This window comes from Mytilus galloprovincialis, chromosome 13, assembly GCF_965363235.1.
Source record: "Mytilus galloprovincialis chromosome 13, xbMytGall1.hap1.1, whole genome shotgun sequence".
NCBI lineage: Eukaryota > Metazoa > Mollusca > Bivalvia > Mytilida > Mytilidae > Mytilus > Mytilus galloprovincialis.
In genome coordinates, this window is record NC_134850.1 from 46,124,746 (window position 1) to 46,151,741 (window position 26,996).

Below are 26,996 nucleotides of genomic sequence, written 5' to 3' on the forward strand. Positions count from 1 at the left end.
AGCAAAGGGAAGTACTCTTGTATATCACAAAGACCAAACTAAGAGATTCTCCTTGTGGGCTAACAAAAAGATTAGCGTAGGTGTTTTCTCTAAAAAGGCCCATGTATCGTATATCATAGATCCGTACGTATTGGTAGGAAAAGGGTAAGGGAAGTACTCTTGTATATCAAAATATTCAAACATACTTTTACTTGCTGGTCATTTTAAAGGTAATTAGTACCTTAACCTCTGTATCATGGTCCACGAGGAGAATCTTTTAGTTTGACAAGTCGTCAATAGTTCAATCCGACTTTGAGATATATAAAGGTGCCCATCTTTCTCTTTGCTGACTAGGTCGTACGGTCTAGGGTATAGTAGTATGGGTCATTTTAGAGGCAATTCCTATTTCTTCCTCTGATATAATGACCCACGTGGAGAATTTCTTAATTTGGCCATCCGGCAATAGTTTTTTTCGACTTCGTGATGAATCGGAGTACCACAACCCTTGTTATCCCCTCCTGACAAACTCGTACGGGTCTAGGACATAAGTACTATGGGCCATTATACAACTACTACATATACCTCTTGTGTCATGACCCATGTGGAAAATGTCTTGGTTTGGCCAGCTGGCAATAGTTCATTTCGACTTTGTGATATATAAAGGTTCCAACCTTTCCTTATCCTTTCCTGGCTAAGTCGTACGAGTCTAGGGCATTAAAGATTTTTTGTCATTTTTGAGGCAATGGATACCTCTCCCTCTGATATAATGACTCGTGTGAATAATTCTTTCTATTCAAGCTCTAATGTCAACATGTTACAATGAATATGGGCAGCGAGAACGTTGCGTTTGTGATTTTGCTCTTAACATACTTGGGCCGCACATGAATTACTTTAAAATAAATGAAAGTGATCACAACATTAATTATCAATAAAATAAATTACTAGTAAAATTTTAAATTTATATGTAAAATATTTAACAGCCCACGGTTTAAATTCATTTTAATGTCCATATGCTAATCACACGTTATCATTTAACTTTTCACGATTTATATTTAACACATGTTAGTCTATGTTTTTATTTTCGTCTTTTCCTCACTCTGAGCTGCTATATTTTCAAGTTCCAAAGAATTCAAGTTTGATGATTGGTCTAGATATCAAACCAGTTTTTGTTCGAATTATGGCTGATCGTGTAAGTCCATCTTTGCCGTAAAAAAATTTGTCACTGATCGCCAAAGTCCAATTTACTCTAGATACATAGTCCTGAATCTGAACTACATATTTCCGACGTTAATGTTCTATGTGTTTCGATCTGTGTATCGGTAATATTTCCTAAGCGAATTTATGTATTCCTGCTTCCATCTTTTTATGTAGTTTTTAAGAATTAATGAAAGAAACTTCGATTGTCTAGCCAGTTACTGGTTCATGCGTAGTGTCTTTGGTTCCTGGTTGTAAACTACAGTCTTTAAGGCCGTTATACGGTAGCATCTTGGTCCGTTTTCAATATAATAAATGTGACGGAGTAAGGGGTTCGTCGTCCGCGTTTGATCCGATGAAACGTATGTTAGTGGGCGATCACTGAGTAAACGTTCTACTTCAGTCATTATCGTGTTGAGTGTTTTATTGTCCATATGTGCTCGTTTAATTCAGTTTTTCGTTATTCCTCTCAATCTCTCCCACCATCCACCGAACAAAATTGTTCCATAAGGATTAAGCTTCTCGGTTACATGATGATTTTGATAAATGTTCAATTTCTTATGCTCTCGCATCATACAAATCATTTACAAATACTAAACGTGATGCATGGAAGAAGTCTAACAAAGCTCTTTGTTAATTAAAGCTCGATATAATATTGTCAACATAAAAGTATTTCTTTAACATTGCTGTCCAGTCTGTTGAATTGCAGTCAAATGTTTACGTATAACAGCATTTAGGATAAACGGAGAGAAAGTTGCTCCAAATTATACTGACTTGAATCTGTTTGCGGTTAGTTGACTATTTGGGTCATCCGGGTTACTAAGCATAAGAGAATCTGGTAACATCACGATCCTCTTCATCCAGCCCATAATAAGTAAGGCTTTTTCTATACCTGTCGAGACGGCGTATTTGTGCATTCTAAATCGGAGGAAAATTCCGGTTAAATCATTAAAGTTTGGCCAAAGATCCATCAAACAATCATTTAAGCTTAGATTAATAGGTGAAGGTTTGCAGCTACAGTCAAATACAATTCTGATTGGCGTGGTTGACGACTTTTTACGGAAATGATGGTGCGGTATGGAATGAACAATTGTTTTGGCTGATCGTTCATCAACTCTCTCGATAAATCTACGTTTTTCTTGTTCATTAATAATTTTTCCGTTTTTCTGTAAAAGTGTAAGTTTACGATTAAGACGCTTAATGACATTTTTTGTTCTCCGTTATTCAATACTTCTGTTGTCTAGTAAGGTGTGGTGTTCCTCCTTACAAGGTAACTTATCAACATATCTTTATGTTTCCATATGGTAACCTCTACCATTTGATTTATATACATCTCGGAATTGTCTGTTTTCAGATTTGTTGTCACTATTACTTATACTAGCAGCTTCAACTTCCATAAATTTCTCCATTATAAAAGTTCTACTCTTCAACTCTGTGACCTACTAATATGTTCATCATTGACGTAAGTGTGTGATCTGGATTTGCAGGTATTCAATTGATTGTGCCGGACAGAAGGTTACGGATTTCCGACTTGACGGTAGTAGGTCCTGTTCCTCATACTATTCTATCATCGACAATTGACCAGTAATAATCGAATTAGATATAATTCAATAGAGAATCTTCAACCATTGGGTCATGTGAGACCGGATGGTCTAATTTCAAGCCAAACAAATACTTTAAATTTGTTATATTACGTACATAAGTCTTCATTGGTACAGCTATTTCTGGTACAGTCAAAACGTTGATAGGTAATTTGCCGTTGTCTGTGCCATCACTTGTGTCACAAAATCCTGACAAGTTTATGGTCTTCTGTCTGGTAATTGTCAAATCAAGCTCTGTAGCTTATTTTTCTGTGATGAGGGCATCTGTGCGCCCTTGTCAAATAATGTGTTTGTGTAAGTACATTGAATGCCCGAACTTACTTGCGCTACGACAGTTTTTAGTCTGTGTCTGTGAGTGAAGAACTGTACCCGTTTTCTTCGCGTTGTGTTGTGTTTACTGAATTGTGTTACTAGTAATATATTCATTAGTGTTACTCTGTTTTTCATCTTTTTAACCTCGTCTTTGCATAAACTAGTATGCTGCTTTATTTTACATTTCCTGCAACTTTTGTGTGATTTGCAATCAGCTATATTGGGGGTCAAAGACAGTTAAAACATAAACGATGCTGTTTAACAACAGAAATATTTGCTGTTTGATCAATTATCTTAGTGCAATTAACAGGAAAATGTGATTCGTTACAAAAGTACACATGATTTTACGTTTATTTGTGTTGATTTATTTTGTACGTACCTTTGCATTGGTGTGACATGCTGCTGTAGTGGTTTAAGTTTCCGTATGATCAGAGGAATTGCCTCTCTCCATAATGTTGAGTTCTTGAGATAGTAGATGTAGTAGTTCATTTAATTGCCAACTATTTGATTCATGGTGTCTTGTAAGATTTATGCGTACGTCCCCGGTAACTTTTTCAATATGATAGGGACCAATAATGGGTCATATGTATTGTCTGTCTGACCAAGGGATTCTTAACCACGTACATATGTTTCAATTTTGTCGTAAAAAATAACGTAAGCTCTTGTATGAAGGTATGTAAAATTATGCATTCATGTACGTTTGCGTGATGTTGCGAACTTGTGGCATTTGTGTTTAGCGTTGATGTTTGTACTTAGATAAATTTTGCTATTGGCTGTATTTTTTTTCTAAATTAAATAAATAATCATCAGAGTTAACGATTTCTGTTTCGAAGGTTATTGGAATCAACAAGTTTTGTGCCGCTCTCCCCATTTTTCGTCGAATTTCTGGAATATTCCGGAGACGGCACTACTATGTCCTGCTAGTATCGATTTCAGCTGTAAATTCATCCTGGTCACTTGACACCAATATCGTTAAGAGGTTCACTTGACACCAATATCGTTAGGAGGTTACATCGGACAACTATATAACTAACAATAACAAAAGTGAATAGAATGTATGTATATCTATTTTGACTCTGTTGTCAACACGTGACACTTACGTAACATTACAATGATTAACAACAGCGAAAACTTGATCAATTACTCCTTAACATATTGTCTAAGTATCGGTACCCAATACGATTGTAATACGTAAGTAAGCGTAGCATTGAGTCCGAATTAAGTGAACGCTCGTGTGCGTCTGTCACTATCAGTTTGGTAAGTAAATGATTCGCAGGTAATAAATACGGAAATTTGGTATTCTCTAAAATGATTTCGATGTGAATCCTTCCATTGCATCTCAAAAAGCTACCGTCATCTATGAAGAGTCACAATTGTCTAGTGCTAGGATATTGCCTTGTGTTTTTATCTCAGATGTTTGGTTTATCGGTATATTGGTAGTTAAATATGAACCGCTGAACGTAAGCAGTTACTCAAATCACTTTCCTGAAAATTTCAATATTTCCAATTGTCTATAACGTTACTGATATCATAGTGATCAGTATGAACTTCATTGTTTAGAAATTCCTCGTCTTCGTTTTTTTCTGTAATTGTCAATACCGTTAACTAATTCTGTCTTTTTTTAAAGGACACTATCGATGTATTGATCGACGTCAATTCCTCGTGTTAAGAGATTGGTTGGGTTGCATTCTTTTGGGCAATATCTCCATTAATGCTGATTTTGTAGATTTTGTTATTCCTCGCGCTCGATTCACAATAAATCGTTTAAACAGTTTCGATGATTTAACCAGTGCAATACTATACAGCTATCCGACCAGAAAGCCACGTTTTTACATTAGAAGGTCGATTTTACATGAAAAGCTAGTCTAGTTCCAATAACTGCGGCCATAAGTTCTAGTTGCGGTTATGTAAGGGTTTTCACTTGCGCTAATCTGCTTTTCGCAATCACTAACGTAATTTCGGTTCCGTTGTTCAGATAGTCAGTCGCAAAATACGTGTAGTTCAAGGTATACCTAAGATTAGATGAAACAAAGGAGAATACAAAATTCGATCAAGTAGAAGTCATTACAACACTAGGAAAACTTGTGCAAACACAAACCTTGTTTTAGGACTTGAATGAACAAATTCTAAAGTTAACGGAACCGGAAGATGTGGTAAATTAGATTATTTCATTCAGATGAATTTTCGGTTAATATGATAACCTTGATTTGACACGTACGTAAGTTCATACAAATGTCCAAAATCCTGCAGTCCCGTCACATTGAATCAAATACTAAAGTACTAGAACGCACACTTTAAATCCAAAAACTATACCGTTTGTTTCAACGCAAAACATAGCAAACCTACACAACGCACTGTCGTTTGAAAACCAGTTTGCCCAAGCCATTCTCACAATCAACACGCAATAAAGTACATTTCCTGCAACTTTTAATCAGAGTAACGTACCAAAACTTACGCTTCCAACTTTCGAAGGCACGATTTCAGAATGGCAAACCTTCTGGGACTCATGTGAGTCGTCCGTACATCTTAACTAGTTACTTACAAATATACAAAAGTGTAACTGCTTGAAAGCTCATGAAGTAGAACACGAAGCACTAGATTTAGAAATTCCTTCGCCTATAAATCAGTAAACAAGCTTACGAAGTTTTTTACGATCAAATTGGAGGTAGCGTCAAGGTCTAGAAACTTTGGGTAAGACACATGAAACATACGGCACACTACTTCTTCCCATTATTGTCAACAAATTACCCGTTGAAGTCAGAAAATATCTCGCGCGAGGACATTGAACAAAAACGTTGGTATAACGGACCTCCCTGAAAGCATATTAGACGATATCGTTATACCGGACACAGGATAAAAGAGTCGACATCCGAAATTGGTGAAATCTAAATCTTACAAGAATATTAAGACTAGACCTAGCGTTTACTGTCACGAAATACATCCACCAACTCATTGCAGTAAAACAGCCGACACATAATGCCGTATGAACAAATTTGCTATCTTTAACTACCTTGGTATACACAGACTAAACGAATGTAAATCTAAACGCACATTGTAATGAGAAACACCACACAAACTAATGTAATGCACGTTAAACCCACTATCTTCGAATTCGCCCAACGTTCAACTCGTGAATGACATTGATGATACGGAACATAATACTACTATTTTGTATTCTCAACGGACAGAATTGCAATCGAATGTACTTTTGAAAACTGCCGTGGCACAAGTAGGCTCAAATCAGTTCTTTATCGATACGGATAATTCTTTTTGACGAAGGAGGGCAAACATCTTTTAAAACGCAAAACTTAACTAAATTTACAGATAGCGGGAACATAAATAATATATTAATCGGCATTTGGAGGTGCAGAGAAAAACGTGAGACACATAGAAAAGTCAACAATCTATCTCAAAACCGATGTAGGACACCTATTGTCAATCAAAGCACTGATAGTACAGATGATCGGCATGCCTATACAGCATCACATACGTAATATTGATACACAGAACGGTTATTTGCGTGGTTTAAAGATAGCGCACACGGTGACAAAGCACGATTCATTCGAGATATCGTTGCTGGTAGGCGCATATCACTACGGGGACATTGTTAACGATTATATAGTCCGTGTAAACGATCCGACCGCCGTGAAATCCAATATCGGATAAATGCTATCGGTACTTACATACGGTAAGAAAACAAACACGTCGAAGACTAGTATGTGTAATGTTGATAAAAGGGATGATTTTTCATTTCCTATCGTTAATTATCCGTTTTTAAATGGTGACGTTCCCTTGTCACCATCTTACGGTGTTTATATATCTCAACTTGTACGATTCGCTCGTGTATGTAACAATGTTTTAGATTTTAACGAGAGAAATTTATGTATTACTGAAAAATTATTACACCAGGGTTTTCGATATCACAAACTAGTCAAAACATTTACTAAATTTTATCATCGGTATAAAGACATCATTCGTAAATATAGCTCAACATGCAGACTTCTAATACGTTCAGGTATTTCACATCCAATTTTTTATGGAAATATTCTTTATAAAGCACAAAGGTGTCAGTATTCACCTCAGAAACTTACAAAACCTTTGAATAGACTTATTAAGAAGGGATATAATTACGATACTGTTGTCAAGTCCTTAAAAATTGCATATTTTGGCGTTAATATTGAGTCACTGATAAGGTCCTTGCATCGGAACTAAACACATTTATTCTAAAAACAGTTGTTGGCATGACACGGGTTATGTTCTTCTCATATATGTTATGATGGTATAATACTAAACCCCTAACGGGAAGGATTGTGCCTGATGTTCATATGATGAAATCATAATCTTTCAGTCAGTTTAATTGAAGTCTGGAGCTGGCATGTCAGTTAACTGCTAGTAGTCTGTTGTTATTTTTGTATTATTGTCATTTTGTTTATTTTCTTTGGTTACATCTTCTGACATCAGACTCGGACTTCTCTTGAACTGAATTTTAATGTGCGTATTGTTATGCGTTTACTTTTCTACATTGGTTAGAGGTATAGGGGGAGGGTTGAGATCTCACAAACATGTTTAACCCCGCCGCATTTTTGCGCCTGTCCCAAGTCAGGAGCCTCTGGCCTTTGTTAGTCTTGTATTATTTTAATTTTAGTTTCTTGTGTACAATTTGGAAATTAGTATGGCGTTCATTATCACTGGACTAGTATATATTTGTTTAGGGGCCAGCTGAAGGACGCCTCCGGGTGCGGGAATTTCTCGCTACATTGAAGACCTGTTGGTGACCCTCTGCTGTTGTTTTTTATTTGGTCGGGTTGTTGTATCTTTGACACATTCCCGATTTCCATTCTCAATTTTATCTAGTATCACACAAAGTTAAAGAATTCAATCTGGAGAGATTTTGGAATTTAGATTCAATAGGAATAAATAGTAGGGAGGTAGACGAAGACGACAATGTATATATTTAAGTCTATCAGGACAGATAAATTGAGTTCTGAGAAAACAAATATTCCGCTATGTTACCTTGAAAACGTGATGAATTGCCTATAAATTAAGCAGTCACGAACAGAAGGACAGAAAACGTCCTTCAAAGACTTACTCAAAACTCAGATATGTTAAAGAAGTACGGGAACATTATACAAGAACAGAAACGAAGAGGATTCATAGAGAAGGTAGATGAAACAGATGAACTTAAGAAAAGTATCACTACATTCCTTATTATCCTGTACAGAAGGAATCAAGCACTATGCCTATCAAAATTGTTTACAACTGCATTTGTCGACATCGCATGATTCGCAAAGTTTGAATGACTGATTTGTATGTGGACAACATTCTGTTAAGTTTACAGAACGAGGGTGGGCTGACTATAAGGAAGGGAGATCAATGATGGAGGAAACTGGATTCTATCTACGATCCTGGACGTTAAACCGTGTGGATATACGTAAGCTAGCTAAAACGGAAAAAGTACTACTATATGCGGACAAAACACAAAAGTACTTGGTATGTTATGGAATAGCTGATTCGATGATCTGATGTACCAGAAATTAATACGGCCGCTTTGTGAAAAATTGTGCAAATCATGCTACAGGAATAAAATTTGGCATAGACTCAGCTCAGCTGTTACTCTTTTATTCAAGATAAGGAGGCATTTGAAAAAAATGTCTCACATCCGGTAAAAATCTTAAATGGCCGACATCATACTTAAATCATTCAAATATCAGAGGCTAGTGTAAGTGTGTGAAAAGCGGTTTTTATCATGCTGATATAATAATATTTGGAACAAACCTTTGTTATGTACTACTTTTGGATATTTTATATAGATTAGATGTCTTTTAAAACCCTACTTTCGGTAAAATCCGACATGGCGGACATTGTACTAAAATAAGCTTATTTTTAAAGGAGGGTATTGCTACTATCATTAAATTGTTCAGGAACCTTTCTTTGATGCTGCTAATGGATACAATACATAAGACATATGTCTTTAAAAGCATTACTTCCGGTTATAGTCAAACTGGCGGACATGAAACATCATTATTTTACTTTAATATTCAACTTAATTTCAAAATGTAAAGAAACTGGTTTTTTTTTGTGCTGGTCAGTTACCATTTGGTTTTGGCTTTAAGTTATCTTCTAAACCACCTATTGTATTCTATAGATAATGATTAAATACAAAGCTAACACTTCCGGTATATAAAACCAATTTGGAGTAAATTTCAAAGATGAGTCCTCAGTCCATATCTTCGAAATAGAGCTTTTATTTGGATAGATTGATGAAAATAAGATAAAATCACTGTAGTACTAAAACATCTTTAAAAGTACAGATCATTTATGGCCGCAAATATTCACAATCGGAAAGCTGATTTTCCTCATTTACTAAGACAGCGGCGGTATTGGTTTTTACATCAATAATGTACAAGCTCCTGATAAGGTGAAGAGGCCTCACAAAGAGTTGTCCAAAGGGGTTCCAATGTTTCATATTTTCCCCGCAATTATAAGCGTCTGGAATAGTAAGCATAGAAACCAAATCTCAAGCTTGTTACTCATCCACACCCGCCATGGTATATTGCACGTTTTACATGATGAAAAACATTAGACCGAGTCGTTCAAATATCATCAATAAGTCTTTCCACTTTCAAAAACATGTTTTCTTGCTTCGTAAACCCATTCTGATAAGTTTTTTTTTTACCTTACTACAAAACCACGTATCGTTTTATCAATGGCATTATCAAATCCATATCTGGTGATGTTGGCTGATCAATCATCATTCTAAATCATTAAGTCACATCTTCAAACGCCATCCATGTCAACAACGAAGTTCCCTTTCAAGTAAACGTGCACTTGAAAGGTCACGGATAGATTATATCTAAGGCTTTTTCCACTTCCAAATACAAGCCAAAGTTCATCTGCCCCCATGTCACGGAATAATGACACAGCAATGACAGCAGCATCAGTATCGATTGTTCAAGTCATGAGTCAGTTAAGTCTGTGAATCACTGCATCAGACACATGTTTTTTTTATATTGATTCTATAGTATAAGCCTATTCATTTTAACATGGGGCTAAACTTGAAACACCATCATGTGGTGAATAACACAAAACATCCTGAGCATTTGTTGCTACAACTAACTCTTCCTCAAAATCTATTGAGCAAGCGCCTGTGAATAAAAACTAAAAAGTTCTTTTTTAATGTCGTCATCTCTCAGAAAACTTTACCAATTTTGAGATTTGTTTCGACTCTGGATTCGTCTTTGTATTCTCTTACCCCGAAGTGTATTTCTTTTTTTCTTGTGGCAGCATTCAAACTACCGGTATTTTCTATATATGCATTCATCCACTGTTACAGTTTCAAGTTGTTTCATAACGAGTATGCTGATAGGGTATTATGCCCTTATCTTAAAAAGCATGAAACTATTATGATAAAGTCTTGGATGCATATGACAGTTGTAGCAACACATGTTCAGGATATTCTATCTTTACCGCCGTGATGCGTTTCAAGTTAAACACCATATTAATACATATGCATTAAAAGGCTGACACTAGAATCATGGTGCATGTGTCTGATGCAGTGAAACACGAAATTAAACAATTCATTATTCGAACAGTCGTTACTGATGATGCTGTCATTACTGTTTCGCTATTCCGTGACATAGGGGTAGACGAACTATGGATTGTGTTTAAGAGGAGGAAAAGCTTTGGATAAATATATATAAATGACCTCCCAAATGCACTCGCGATTAGGGATAACACACATATATTGTGATCCATTTTCCGGTTGTGATACGGTTCTCTGTTTTCTTTAAAAGGGGGAAAAAGACTGTTTGGGAGACATTGATAGCATTTGAAGATGTGACTTTAACTTAAAGAATGATAATTGATCCGCCTAAATCACCGGTGTTTACTGTAAGATAGCAAAAAATAATCATATGGGGTTAGCATGGTTAACAAAGCAAGAAATATCTATTTACGCAAAAGAGTAGGTTAATTGAGGTTATCAACTTAGTCTAGTCTTTTCCAGCATGCAAAATGTACAATATACTAAGACACGTGTTTAGGGGACGAGCCTGAAATTGGCTCGTATGCTACCAAGTCCAGGCGCTTATGGATGACGACGGGACAAAGAGGATCACTTTTAAAAAACTCTTTCTGAGGGCTCATCATGTTGTCAGAAGCTTGCACACTGTGGATGTAAGAAAGGTTGTCGCGGTTGTTTTTATGAGGAAAATCAAGTCTCCCGTGCCCTGCGTCGTGTGCATGTGGTGGTAACTGGGAATTTACAAGGTTTTTTTTGCCAAATAGTGGTAATTTTTAAAAGGTTTAGTACCTAAGTGATTTTATTTTGATTAAATCAATCTATCCAAAGCTCTACATCAAACATATGGAGTGAGGACTCATCTTTGACATTTACGCCATATTGGTTTTTTTTTTTACCGGAAGTGGTAACTTTGTATTTAAATATAAACTACAGAATATGATAAGTGGTTTAGAGGATAAATTAAAGCGTAAAGTTGATGACCACCACAAAAAAAACCCCACTTTCTTCACATTTTGAAAAAAAGATAAATATCAAAATAAAAAAATGACATATTTATGTCCTCCATTTTGAATATTACCGGAAGAAAGGATTTTTAAGACATATATCTTATACATTGTATCCCTTGGAAGCATCAAAGAAATGTTCCTGTACAATTTAATGATAGTAACAATACGTTAAAACACATTTCAATCCCCCTCCCTAAAAAATAAGCTTATTTTAGTCAATGTCCGTCATATTGGATTCTACCGAAAGTAGGGTTTTTAGAGACATTTTATCTATATAATATATCCAAAAGTATTACATAACAAAGGTTTGTACCAAATATTATTATAGCAGCATGCTGATAGATCCTTTTCACATACTGTGGATTCATTATTATTCGTTGGATACCAATTTTTCGTGGATTTTGTTGGTACAGGCAAACCACGAAATTTGATGTTCAACGAATGACAAATTTTACAAAGGCTTGTACTAGTATGCAGACTTCGGTTAAACCACGAAATTAAATATCCACGAATATGTAAGTTTCCCTGAATCCACGAAAATTGGTACCCACGAAAATAAATAAATCCACAGTACTAGCCTTCTATATTGGGTCGATTAAAGTATGATGTCCGCCATTTTTTATTTAACCGGCAGTGAGACATTTTTTTTAAATGCCTTCTTATCTGAAATAAAAGAGTAATATTTCAGGAAGGTCTATGCCAATGTTCATGCTTATATCAGGATGTGCACAACTCGTCTGAAATATACTTGTGGCCGCCGGACTAAATGTGATATTCCAATACTAGACATTGTAACAAAAAGTGAGATTTTGAAAATTCTTCGAAAAAATACGATCCACTTAGAATACTTAGCCCGGTCACAATACGAACAAAGAAGCTCATACAGGATCTATGGAAAAGTGGATTGAATTGGGATAAACACGTTTCGGAAAACTCTAAGGATTACTGTAGCAAGCGACTTTGAGAAAGCGACACACAACGTATTTCCGAGATATTATTTCTCCGGTAATTCTATTTCGGAATAGTCTGGTAACAGCGCTTCTGTCTTCTGTTCTCCGATCTGACTGATTTCATTTTTTCGAGATCCGGGTCACGGTATCATAAATAAAGATGATAGTTAAGGCAATATGTACTACAACAACTGTTCAGCCAGTACATTAAATATACATATTCGTATTCCAAGGCGAAGTCACTGACAGTACGACGTCGACAATGGACAAGTACAATAAATCGGACGTTATGCTCCCGCGATAGGTTAACCAATAATGGCTAACGTGGAGAATCTCTTAGTTTGGCCAGTCAACAATAGTTAATATCCATTTTTAACCCTCTTCTGAAAAATCTTACGGGTCTAAGTCATCAGTGCTATTATCCATTTTAAAGGTAATAACTACCTTTGTCCCTGTTATCGTGGCCCTAGTGGAAAATCTTTTAGTTTTGCTAGTCGGCAACAGTTCAATTAATCCCTTTCCCTTTGCTGACTGACTCGTACGGGTCTAGGGCATAAGTGTTATGGGTCATTTTGGTATAATTGTCGATGTGGAGAATCTCTTAGCTTAGCCAGCCGGCAATAGTTCAGTTCGAATTTGTTGTAAACCGGTATCCCATATCCCCACTTTTAACCCTCTACTTACTTACTCATACGGGTCTAGGGTATAAGTGCTATGGGTCATTTAAAGTCAATAAGTACCTCTTCCTCTGGTATCATTGCCTACGGGGACAATCTCTTCGTTTGGCCTGCCGGCAATAATTCATTTCGAATTTGTGATATACTTAAGTACCCCCTCCTTATCCTTTCCTGACTAACTCGTACGGGTCTAGGGCATAAGTGCTATCGGCCATTTTTGAGGCAGTACCAACCTTTACCTCTGGTATAATGGTCGATGTGGAGAATCTTTTAGTTTGGCCAGCCGGCAATAGTTCAGTTCGAATTCGTTTTTAACCGGAATACCATATCCCCCCTTTTAACCTTCTACTAACAAACTCGTACGGGTCTAAGGTACAAGTGCTATGAGCCATTTTAAAGACAATAAGTACCTCTTCCTCTGGTACCATTGCCCACGTGGAAAATCTTTTCGTTTGGCCAGCCGGCAATAGTTCATTTTCGAATTTGTGATATACCAGGGTACCCCCTTCATCCTTTCCTGACTAACTCGTACGGGTCTAGGGCATAAGTGCTATGGGCCATTTTATAGGCAATACCAACCTTTACCTCTGGTATGATGGTCGATGTGGAGAATCTCTTAGTTTGGCCAGCCGGCAATAGTTCAGTTCGAATTCGTTGTAAACCGGAATACCATATCCCCCCTTTTAACCCTCTACTGACAAACTCGTACGGGTCTAGGGTACAAGTGCTATGGGCCATTTTAAAGGCAATAAGTACCTCTTCCTCTGGTATCATTGCCCTTGTGGAGAATCTCTTCGTTTGGCCAGCCGGCAATAGTTCAGTTCGAATTTGTTGTAAACCGGTATCCCATATCCCCACTTTTAACCCTCTACTTACTTACTCGTACGGGTCTAGGGTTCAAGTGCTATGGGTCATTTTAAAGTCAATAAGTACCTCTTCCTCTGGTATCATTGCCTACGGGGACAATCTCTTCGTTTGGCCAGCCGGCAATAATTCATTTCGAATTTGTGATATACTTGGGTACCCCCTCCTTATCCTTTCCTGACTAACTCATACGGGTCTAGGGCATAAGTGCTATCGGCAATTTTAGAGGCAGTACCAACCTCTACCTCTGGTATAATGGTCGATGTGGAGAATCTTTTAGTTTGGCCAGCCGGCAATAGTTCAGTTTGAATTCGTTGTTAACCGGAATACCATATCCCCCTTTTAACCTTCTACTGACAAACTCGTACGGGTCTAAGGTACAAGTGCTATAAGCCATTTTAAAGGCAATAAGTACCTCTTCTTCTGGTATCATTGCCCACGTGGAGAATCTCTTCGTTTGGTCAGCCGGCAATAGTTCATTTTAGAATTTGTGATATACCAGGGTACCCCCTTATCCTTTCCTGACTAACTCGTACGGGTCTAGGGCATAAGTGATATGAGCCATTTAAGAGGCAATACCAACCTCTACCTCTGGTATAATGGTCGATGTGGAGAATCTCTTAGTTTGGCCAGCCGGCAATAGTTCAGTTCGAATTCGTTGTATCTTGGATTCCATATCCCCCTTTGAACCCTCTACTGACAAACTCGTACGGGTCTAGGGTATAAGTGCTATGGGCCATTTTAAAGGCAATAAGTACCTCTTCCTCTGGTATCATTGCCCACGTGAAGAATCTCTTCGTTTGGTCAGCCGGCAATAGTTCATTTTTCGAATTTGTGATATACCAGGGTACCCCCCTTATCCTTTTCTGACTAACTCGTACGGGTCTAGAGCATAAGTGCTATGGGCCATTTTAGAGGCAATACCAACCTCTACCTCTGGTATAATGGTCGGTGTGGAGAATCTCTTAGTTTGGCCAGCCGGCAATAGTTCAGTTCGAATTCGTTGTATCTTGGATTCCATATCCCCCTTTTGAACCCTCTACTGACAAACTCGTACGGGTCTAGGGTATAAGTGCTATGGGCCATTTTAAAGGCAATAAGTACTTCTTCCTCTGGTATCATTGCCCACGTGGAGAATCTCTTCGTTTGGCCAGCCGGCAATTATATATAGTTCATTTTCGAATTTGTGAGATACCAGGGTACCCCCCTTATCATTTTCTGACTAACTCGTACGGGTCTAGGGCATACGTGCTATGGGCCATTTTAGAGGCAATACCAACCTCTACCTCTGGTATAATGATCGATGTGGAGAATCTCTTAGTTTGGCCAGCCGGCAATAGTTCAGTTCGAATTCGTTGTATCTTGGATTCCATATCCCCCTTTGAACCCTCTACTGACAAACTCGTACGGGTCTAGGGTATAAGTGCTATAGGCCATTTTAAAGGCAATAAGTACCTCTTCCTCTGGTATCATTGCCCACGCGGAGAATATCTTCGTTTGGCCAGCCGGCAATAGTTCATTTTCGAATTTGTGATATACCAGGGTACCCCCCCTTATCCTTTTCTGACTAACTCGTACGGGTCTAGGGCATAAGTGCTATGGGCCATTTTAGAGGCAATACCAACCTCTACCTCTGGTATAATGGTCGATGTGGAGAATCTCTTAGTTTGGCCAGCCGGCAATAGTTCAGTTCGAATTCGTTGTATCTTGGATTCCATATCCCCCCTTTGAACCCTCTACTGACAAACTCGTACGGGTCTAGGGTATAAGTGCTATGGGCCATTTTAAAGGCAATAAGTACCTCTTCCTCTGGTATCATTGCCCACGTGAAGAATCTCTTCGTTTGGTCAGCCGGCAATAGTTCATTTTTCGAATTTGTGATATACCAGGGTACCCCCCTTATCCTTTTCTGACTAACTCGTACGGGTCTAGAGCATAAGTGCTATGGGCCATTTTAGAGGCAATACCAACCTCTACCTCTGGTATAATGGTCGGTGTGGAGAATCTCTTAGTTTGGCCAGCCGGCAATAGTTCAGTTCGAATTCGTTGTATCTTGGATTCCATATCCCCCTTTTGAACCCTCTACTGACAAACTCGTACGGGTCTAGGGTATAAGTGCTATGGGCCATTTTAAAGGCAATAAGTACTTCTTCCTCTGGTATCATTGCCCACGTGGAGAATCTCTTCGTTTGGCCAGCCGGCAATTATATATAGTTCATTTTCGAATTTGTGAGATACCAGGGTACCCCCCTTATCCTTTTCTGACTAACTCGTACGGGTCTAGGGCATACGTGCTATGGGCCATTTTAGAGGCAATACCAACCTCTACCTCTGGTATAATGATCGATGTGGAGAATCTCTTAGTTTGGCCAGCCGGCAATAGTTCAGTTCGAATTCGTTGTATCTTGGATTCCATATCCCCCTTTGAACCCTCTACTGACAAACTCGTACGGGTCTAGGGTATAAGTGCTATAGGCCATTTTAAAGGCAATAAGTACCTCTTCCTCTGGTATCATTGCCCACGCGGAGAATATCTTCGTTTGGCCAGCCGGCAATAGTTCATTTTCGAATTTGTGATATACCAGGGTACCCCCCCTTATCCTTTTCTGACTAACTCGTACGGGTCTAGGGCATAAGTGCTATGGGCCATTTTAGAGGCAATACCAACCTCTACCTCTGGTATAATGGTCGGTGTGGAGAATCTCTTAGTTTGGCCAGCCGGCAATAGTTCAGTTCGAATTCGTTGTATCTTGGATTCCATATTCCCCCTTTGAACCCTCTACTGACAAACTCGTACGGGTCTAGGGTATAAGTGCTATGGGCCATTTTAAAGGCAATAAGTACCTCTTCCTCTGGTATCATTGCCCACGTGGAGAATCTCTTCGTTTGGCCAGCCGGCAATTATATATAGTTCATGTTCGAATTTGTGATATACCAGGTTACCCCCCCCCCCCCATATCCTTTTCTGACTAACTCGTACGGGTCTAGGGCATAAGTGCTATGAGTCATTTTAGAGGCAGTACCAACCTCTACCTCTGGTATAATGGTCGATGTGGAGAATCTCTTAGTTTGGCCAGCCGGCAATAGTTCAGTTCGAATTCGTTGTATCTTTGATTCCATATCCCCCCTTTGAACCCTCTACTGACAAACTCGTACGGGTCTAGGGTATAAGTGCTATGGGCCATTTTAAAGGCAATAAGTACCTCTTCCTCTGGTAGCATTGCCCACGTGGAGAATCTCTTCGTTTGGTCAGCCGGCAATAGTTCATTTTTCGAATTTGTGATATACCAGGGTACCCCCCCCCCTTATCCTTTTCTGACTAACTCGTACGGGTCTAGGGCATAAGTGCTATGGGCCATTTTAGAGGCAATACCAACCTCTACCTCTGGTATAATGGTCGGTGTGGAGAATCTCTTAGTTTGGCCGGCCGGCAATAGTTCAGTTCGAATTCGTTGTATCTTGGATTCCATATCCCCCGTTTGAACCCTCTACTGACAAACTCGTACGGGTCTAGGGTATAAGTGCTATGGGCCATTTTAAAGGCAACAAGTACCTCTTCCTCTGATATCATTGCCCACGTGGAGAATCTCTTCGTTTGGCCAGCCGGCAATAGTTCATTTTCGAATTTGGGATATACCAGGGTACCCCACCCCCCCCCCCCCCCTTATCCTTTTCTGACTAACTCGTACGAGTCTAGGGCATAAGTGCTATGGGCCATTTTAGAGGCAATACCAACCTCTACCTCTGGTATAATGGTCGGTGTGGAGAATATCTTAGTTTGGCCAGCCGGCAATAGTTCAGTTCGAATTCGTTGTATCTTGGATTCCATATTCCCCCTTTGAACCCTCTACTGACAAACTCGTACGGGTCTAGGGTATAAGTGCTATGGGCCATTTCAAAGGCAATAAGTACCTCTTCCTCTGGTATCATTGTCCACGTGGAGAATCTCTTCGTTTGGCCAGCCGGCAATAGTTCATTTTCGAATTTGTGATATACCAGGGTACTCCCCCTTATCTTTTTATGACTAACTCGTACGGGTCTAGGGCATAAGTGCTATGGGTCATTTTAAAGGCAATACCAACCTCTACCTCTGGTATAATGATCGATGTGGAGAATCTCTTAGTTTGGCCAGCCGGCAATAGTTCAGTTCGAATTCGTTGTATCTTGGATTCCATATCCCCCTTTGAACCCTCTACTGACAAACTCGTACGGGTCTAGGGTATAAGTGCTATAGGCCATTTTAAAGGCAATAAGTACCTCTTCCTCTGGTATTATTGCCAACGTGGAGAATATCTTCGTTTGGCCAGCCGGCAATAGTTCATTTTCGAATTTGTGATATACCAGGGTACCCCCCCTTATCCTTTTCTGACTAACTCGTACGGGTCTAGGGCATAAGTGCTATGGGCCATTTTAGAGGCAATACCAACCTCTACCTCTGGTATAATGGTCGGTGTGGAGAATCTCTTAGTTTGGCCGGCCGGCAATAGTTCAGTTCGAATTCGTTGTATCTTGGATTCCATATCCCCCGTTTGAACCCTCTACTGACAAACTCGTACGGGTCTAGGGTATAAGTGCTATGGGCCATTTTAAAGGCAACAAGTACCTCTTCCTCTGATATCATTGCCCACGTGGAGAATCTCTTCGTTTGGCCAGCCGGCAATAGTTCATTTTCGAATTTGTGATATACCAGGGTACCCCACCCCCCCTTATCCTTTTCTGACTAACTCGTACGGGTCTAGGGCATAAGTGCAATGGGCCATTTTAGAGGCAATACCAACCTCTACCTCTGGTATAATGGTCGGTGTGGAGAATATCTTAGTTTGGCCAGCCGGCAATAGTTCAGTTCGAATTCGTTGTATCTTGGATTCCATATTCCCCCTTTGAACCCTCTACTGACAAACTCGTACGGGTCTAGGGTATAAGTGCTATGGGCCATTTCAAAGGCAATAAGTACCTCTTCCTCTGGTATCATTGTCCACGTGGAGAATCTCTTCGTTTGGCCAGCCGGCAATAGTTCATTTTCGAATTTGTGATATACCAGGGTACTCCCCCTTATCTTTTTATGACTAACTCGTACGGGTCTAGGGCATAAGTGCTATGGGCCATTTTAAAGGCAATAAGTACCTCTTCCTCTGGTATCATTGCCCACGTGGAGAATCTCTTCGTTTGGCCAGCCGGCAATAGTTCATTTTCGAATTTGTGATATACCAGGGTACCCCCCCCCCCCTTATCCTTTTCTGACTAGCTCGTACGGGTCTAGGGCATACGTGCTATGGGCCATTTTAAAGGCAATAAGTACCTCTTCCTCTGGTATCGTTGCCCACGTGGAGAATCTCTTCGTTTGGTCAGCCGGCAATAGTTCATTTTTCGAATTTGTGATATACCAGGGTACCCCCCCCCCCTTATCCTTTTCTGACTATCTCGTACGGGTCTAGGGCATAAGTGCTATAGGCTATTTTAGAGGCAATACCAACCTCTACCTCTGGTATAATGGTCGGTGTGGAGAATCTCTTAGTTTGGCCAGCCGGCAATAGTTCAGTTCGAATTCGTTGTATCTTGGATTCCATATCCCCCTTTGAACCCTCTACTGACAAACTCGTACGGGTCTAGGGTATAAGTGCTATGGGCCATTTTAAAGGCAATAAGTACCTCTTCCTCTGGTATCATTGCCCACGTGGAGAATCTCTTCGTTTGGCCAGCCGGCAATAGTTCATTTTCGAATTTGTGATATACCAGGGTACTCCCCCTTATCTTTTTTTGACTAACTCGTACGGGTCTAGGGCATAAGTGCTATGGGCCATTTTAAAGGCAATAAGTACCTCTTCCTCTGGTATCATTGCCCACGTGGAGAATCTCTTCGTTTGGCCAGCCGGCAATAGTTCATTTTCGAATTTGTGATATACCAGGGTACCCCCCCCCCTTATCCTTTTCTGACTAACTCGTACGGGTCTAGGGCATACGTGCTATGGGCCATTTTAAAGGCAATAAGTACCTCTTCCTCTGGTATCATTGCCCACGTGGAGAATCTCTTCGTTTGGTCAGCCGGCAATAGTTCATTTTTCGAATTTGTGATATACCAGGGTACCCCCCTTATCCTTTTCTGACTAACTCGTACGGGTCTAGAGCATAAGTGCTATGGGCCATTTTAGAGGCAATACCAACCTCTACCTCTGGTATAATGGTCGGTGTGGAGAATCTCTTAGTTTGGCCAGCCGGCAATAGTTCAGTTCGAATTCGTTGTATCTTGGATTCCATATCCCCCTTTTGAACCCTCTACTGACAAACTCGTACGGGTCTAGGGTATAAGTGCTATGGGCCATTTTAAAGGCAATAAGTACTTCTTCCTCTGGTATCATTGCCCACGTGGAGAATCTCTTCGTTTGGCCAGCCGGCAATTATATATAGTTCATTTTCGAATTTGTGAGATACCAGGGTACCCCCCTTATCCTTTTCTGACTAACTCGTACGGGTCTAGGGCATACGTGCTATGGGCCATTTTAGAGGCAATACCAACCTCTACCTCTGGTATAATGATCGATGTGGAGAATCTCTTAGTTTGGCCAGCCGGCAATAGTTCAGTTCGAATTCGTTGTATCTTGGATTCCATATCCCCCTTTGAACCCTCTACTGACAAACTCGTACGGGTCTAGGGTATAAGTGCTATAGGCCATTTTAAAGGCAATAAGTACCTCTTCCTCTGGTATCATTGCCCACGCGGAGAATATCTTCGTTTGGCCAGCCGGCAATAGTTCATTTTCGAATTTGTGATATACCAGGGTACCCCCCCTTATCCTTTTCTGACTAACTCGTACGGGTCTAGGGCATAAGTGCTATGGGCCATTTTAGAGGCAATACCAACCTCTACCTCTGGTATAATGGTCGGTGTGGAGAATCTCTTAGTTTGGCCAGCCGGCAATAGTTCAGTTCGAATTCGTTGTATCTTGGATTCCATATTCCCCCTTTGAACCCTCTACTGACAAACTCGTACGGGTCTAGGGTATAAGTGCTATGGGCCATTTTAAAGGCAATAAGTACCTCTTCCTCTGGTATCATTGCCCACGTGGAGAATCTCTTCGTTTGGCCAGCCGGCAATTATATATAGTTCATGTTCGAATTTGTGATATACCAGGTTACCCCCCCCCCCATATCCTTTTCTGACTAACTCGTACGGGTCTAGGGCATAAGTGCTATGAGTCATTTTAGAGGCAGTACCAACCTCTACCTCTGGTATAATGGTCGATGTGGAGAATCTCTTAGTTTGGCCAGCCGGCAATAGTTCAGTTCGAATTCGTTGTATCTTTGATTCCATATCCCCCCTTTGAACCCTCTACTGACAAACTCGTACGGGTCTAGGGTATAAGTGCTATGGGCCATTTTAAAGGCAATAAGTACCTCTTCCTCTGGTAGCATTGCCCACGTGGAGAATCTCTTCGTTTGGTCAGCCGGCAATAGTTCATTTTTCGAATTTGTGATATACCAGGGTACCCCCCCCTTATCCTTTTCTGACTAACTCGTACGGGTCTAGGGCATAAGTGCTATGGGCCATTTTAGAGGCAATACCAACCTCTACCTCTGGTATAATGGTCGGTGTGGAGAATCTCTTAGTTTGGCCGGCCGGCAATAGTTCAGTTCGAATTCGTTGTATCTTGGATTCCATATCCCCCGTTTGAACCCTCTACTGACAAACTCGTACGGGTCTAGGGTATAAGTGCTATGGGCCATTTTAAAGGCAACAAGTACCTCTTCCTCTGATATCATTGCCCACGTGGAGAATCTCTTCGTTTGGCCAGCCGGCAATAGTTCATTTTCGAATTTGGGATATACCAGGGTACCCCACCCCCCCCCTTATCCTTTTCTGACTAACTCGTACGAGTCTAGGGCATAAGTGCTATGGGCCATTTTAGAGGCAATACCAACCTCTACCTCTGGTATAATGGTCGGTGTGGAGAATATCTTAGTTTGGCCAGCCGGCAATAGTTCAGTTCGAATTCGTTGTATCTTGGATTCCATATTCCCCCTTTGAACCCTCTACTGACAAACTCGTACGGGTCTAGGGTATAAGTGCTATGGGCCATTTCAAAGGCAATAAGTACCTCTTCCTCTGGTATCATTGTCCACGTGGAGAATCTCTTCGTTTGGCCAGCCGGCAATAGTTCATTTTCGAATTTGTGATATACCAGGGTACTCCCCCTTATCTTTTTATGACTAACTCGTACGGGTCTAGGGCATAAGTGCTATGGGCCATTTTAAAGGCAATACCAACCTCTACCTCTGGTATAATGATCGATGTGGAGAATCTCTTAGTTTGGCCAGCCGGCAATAGTTCAGTTCGAATTCGTTGTATCTTGGATTCCATATCCCCCTTTGAACCCTCTACTGACAAACTCGTACGGGTCTAGGGTATAAGTGCTATAGGCCATTTTAAAGGCAATAAGTACCTCTTCCTCTGGTATTATTGCCAACGTGGAGAATATCTTCGTTTGGCCAGCCGGCAATAGTTCATTTTCGAATTTGTGATATACCAGGGTACCCCCCCTTATCCTTTTCTGACTAACTCGTACGGGTCTAGGGCATAAGTGCTATGGGCCATTTTAGAGGCAATACCAACCTCTACCTCTGGTATAATGGTCGGTGTGGAGAATCTCTTAGTTTGGCCGGCCGGCAATAGTTCAGTTCGAATTCGTTGTATCTTGGATTCCATATCCCCCGTTTGAACCCTCTACTGACAAACTCGTACGGGTCTAGGGTATAAGTGCTATGGGCCATTTTAAAGGCAACAAGTACCTCTTCCTCTGATATCATTGCCCACGTGGAGAATCTCTTCGTTTGGCCAGCCGGCAATAGTTCATTTTCGAATTTGTGATATACCAGGGTACCCCACCCCCCCTTATCCTTTTCTGACTAACTCGTACGGGTCTAGGGCATAAGTGCAATGGGCCATTTTAGAGGCAATACCAACCTCTACCTCTGGTATAATGGTCGGTGTGGAGAATATCTTAGTTTGGCCAGCCGGCAATAGTTCAGTTCGAATTCGTTGTATCTTGGATTCCATATTCCCCCTTTGAACCCTCTACTGACAAACTCGTACGGGTCTAGGGTATAAGTGCTATGGGCCATTTCAAAGGCAATAAGTACCTCTTCCTCTGGTATCATTGTCCACGTGGAGAATCTCTTCGTTTGGCCAGCCGGCAATAGTTCATTTTCGAATTTGTGATATACCAGGGTACTCCCCCTTATCTTTTTATGACTAACTCGTACGGGTCTAGGGCATAAGTGCTATGGGCCATTTTAAAGGCAATAAGTACCTCTTCCTCTGGTATCATTGCCCACGTGGAGAATCTCTTCGTTTGGCCAGCCGGCAATAGTTCATTTTCGAATTTGTGATATACCAGGGTACCCCCCCCCCCCCCTTATCCTTTTCTGACTAACTCGTACGGGTCTAGGGCATACGTGCTATGGGCCATTTTAAAGGCAATAAGTACCTCTTCCTCTGGTATCGTTGCCCACGTGGAGAATCTCTTCGTTTGGTCAGCCGGCAATAGTTCATTTTTCGAATTTGTGATATACCAGGGTACCCCCCCCCCCTTATCCTTTTCTGACTATCTCGTACGGGTCTAGGGCATAAGTGCTATAGGCCATTTTAGAGGCAATACCAACCTCTACCTCTGGTATAATGGTCGGTGTGGAGAATCTCTTAGTTTGGCCAGCCGGCAATAGTTCAGTTCGAATTCGTTGTATCTTGGATTCCATATCCCCCTTTGAACCCTCTACTGACAAACTCGTACGGGTCTAGGGTATAAGTGCTATGGGCCATTTTAAAGGCAATAAGTACCTCTTCCTCTGGTATCATTGCCCACGTGGAGAATCTCTTCGTTTGGCCAGCCGGCAATAGTTCATTTTCGAATTTGTGATATACCAGGGTACTCCCCCTTATCTTTTTTTGACTAACTCGTACGGGTCTAGGGCATAAGTGCTATGGGCCATTTTAAAGGCAATAAGTACCTCTTCCTCTGGTATCATTGCCCACGTGGAGAATCTCTTCGTTTGGCCAGCCGGCAATAGTTCATTTTCGAATTTGTGATATACCAGGGTACCCCCCCCCCCTTATCCTTTTCTGACTAACTCGTACGGGTCTAGGGCATACGTGCTATGGGCCATTTTAAAGGCAATAAGTACCTCTTCCTCTGGTATCATTGCCCACGTGGAGAATCTCTTCGTTTGGTCAGCCGGCAATAGTTCATTTTTCGAATTTGTGATATACCAGGGTACCCCCCTTATCCTTTTCTGACTAACTCGTACGGGTCTAGAGCATAAGTGCTATGGGCCATTTTAGAGGCAATACCAACCTCTACCTCTGGTATAATGGTCGGTGTGGAGAATCTCTTAGTTTGGCCAGCCGGCAATAGTTCAGTTCGAATTCGTTGTATCTTGGATTCCATATCCCCCTTTTGAACCCTCTACTGACAAACTCGTACGGGTCTAGGGTATAAGTGCTATGGGCCATTTTAAAGGCAATAAGTACTTCTTCCTCTGGTATCATTGCCCACGTGGAGAATCTCTTCGTTTGGCCAGCCGGCAATTATATATAGTTCATTTTCGAATTTGTGAGATACCAGGGTACCCCCCCTTATCCTTTTCTGACTAACTCGTACGGGTCTAGGGCATACGTGCTATGGGCCATTTTAGAGGCAATACCAACCTCTACCTCTGGTATAATGATCGATGTGGAGAATCTCTTAGTTTGGCCAGCCGGCAATAGTTCAGTTCGAATTCGTTGTATCTTGGATTCCATATCCCCCTTTGAACCCTCTACTGACAAACTCGTACGGGTCTAGGGTATAAGTGCTATAGGCCATTTTAAAGGCAATAAGTACCTCTTCCTCTGGTATCATTGCCCACGTGGAGAATATCTTCGTTTGGCCAGCCGGCAATAGTTCATTTTCGAATTTGTGATATACCAGGGTACCCCCCCTTATCCTTTTCTGACTAACTCGTACTGGTCTAGGGCATAAGTGCTATGGGCCATTTTAGAGGCAATACCAACCTCTACCTCTGGTATAATGGTCGGTGTGGAGAATCTCTTAGTTTGGCCAGCCGGCAATAGTTCAGTTCGAATTCGTTGTATCTTGGATTCCATATTCCCCCTTTGAACCCTCTACTGACAAACTCGTACGGGTCTAGGGTATAAGTGCTATGGGCCATTTTAAAGGCAATACGTACCTCTTCCTCTGGTATCATTGCCCACGTGGAGAATCTCTTCGTTTGGCCAGCCGGCAATTATATATAGTTCATGTTCGAATTTGTGATATACCAGGGTACCCCCCCTTATCCTTTTCTGACTAACTCGTACGGGTCTAGGGCATAAGTGCTATGGGCCATTTTAGAGGCAATACCAACCTCTACCTCTGGTATAATGGTCGGTGTGGAGAATCTCTTAGTTTGGCCGGCCGGCAATAGTTCAGTTCGAATTCTTTTTATCTTGGATTCCATATCCCCCGTTTGAACCCTCTACTGACAAACTCGTACGGGTCTAGGGTATAAGTGCTATGGGCCATTTTAAAGGCAACAAGTACCTCTTCCTCTGATATCATTGCCCACGTGGAGAATCTCTTCGTTTGGCCAGCCGGCAATAGTTCATTTTCGAATTTGTGATATACCAGGGTACCCCCTTATTCTCTCCTGACTAACACGTACGGGTCTAGGGCATAAGTGCTATGGGCCATTTTAGAGGCAATAATATGAATTGTTAATAATGACTCAGATTGGTCTCCATAATTTTGAAGAATCATATGTCATTGAAATAGTAATTGACAGTTGTTATTTTTCTGTTATTTTTATTTCTGCAATTAACTATGTTTCTATTTTTCTGATATGTTTAAATAGAAAATACTGTCGTAATATTGTATGTTTTAGTTTCATGATTGGATTATATTTGTAGACAACGAACAAATGACCATCAATTCTCTGTCATTCCTAAATTTCTATATTTAATCAATTTTTTAAATTTATTGTAGCTTACATTGATTTAATTATTACAAAATTTTAATAAGAATTGTTCTTTACTTTATTTGTTTGTTGTAATGTCCCGTTTAATTTCTATATTTAATTATATTTTTTTAAAACTTGTTATTGCTTTAGTTTACATTATTTCTCTAATCACAGAATGTTAAAAGACCATTTCTTTGTTTTATATTTATGGAGGCATTTACATTGTTTTTATTACATTTACAATGTTGTTTAAAGACGCAGACCTTGAAGAAAACCCAAAGTTGATTCAATAAACGCGGACCTCGAAGAAGACACCCATTGACATGCCTATTTGAAGTAATATCAAATATAAATAGGAACGTTATTTAATTATAATTATCGTTCATAGTTTCTAACAACACTTCTTCGAACGCAAGTCATCTCATGAATATTATTGACGGCTCATGAATATTATTGAAGGCTGGCCTCATGAATATTAACGCCGGCTGCTATCGACGGCTAGATCCACACTAGTAAAAAAAGAAGAGGAAAACGACCTTAAATTATAAACCAATACATTTACCACGTTCAACAAACTCTGGGTTATCAACATTTATGGTAAGTATCTGCTATTATACATGTTATATATATATTATCATTGTTTAAACGTCTATTAATGTGTCAGATTTTTTTTTCTCACCCAGTTTAAAATATTTCATTTCTTTTATAATAAACAAATAAGCCTAAGATTCTGACTCCATCGGCAATGTTGAAGTTTAATGAATTTGCCTTTTTTTTTAGGTCCTTTTTGGTCAAAAAGCTCCAAATTTGTCTACGAATTTTAGTGTGAATAGAATCTCGTGACGTTTCCGGAGTACATGAGTTTACCCGCCATTTTTTATACCGGCCGTATTGCTCAATTA

The 26,996-nt window shown here is 40.2% G+C and overlaps 1 protein-coding gene across 1 annotated transcript in view; it reads left to right on the plus strand.

The window, feature by feature from the left end:
• Window positions 1-26,996, plus strand: part of LOC143057734 (sodium- and chloride-dependent glycine transporter 2-like) — a 61,807-nt gene that overhangs the window by 20,789 nt on the left and 14,022 nt on the right. The window lies entirely within an intron of this gene.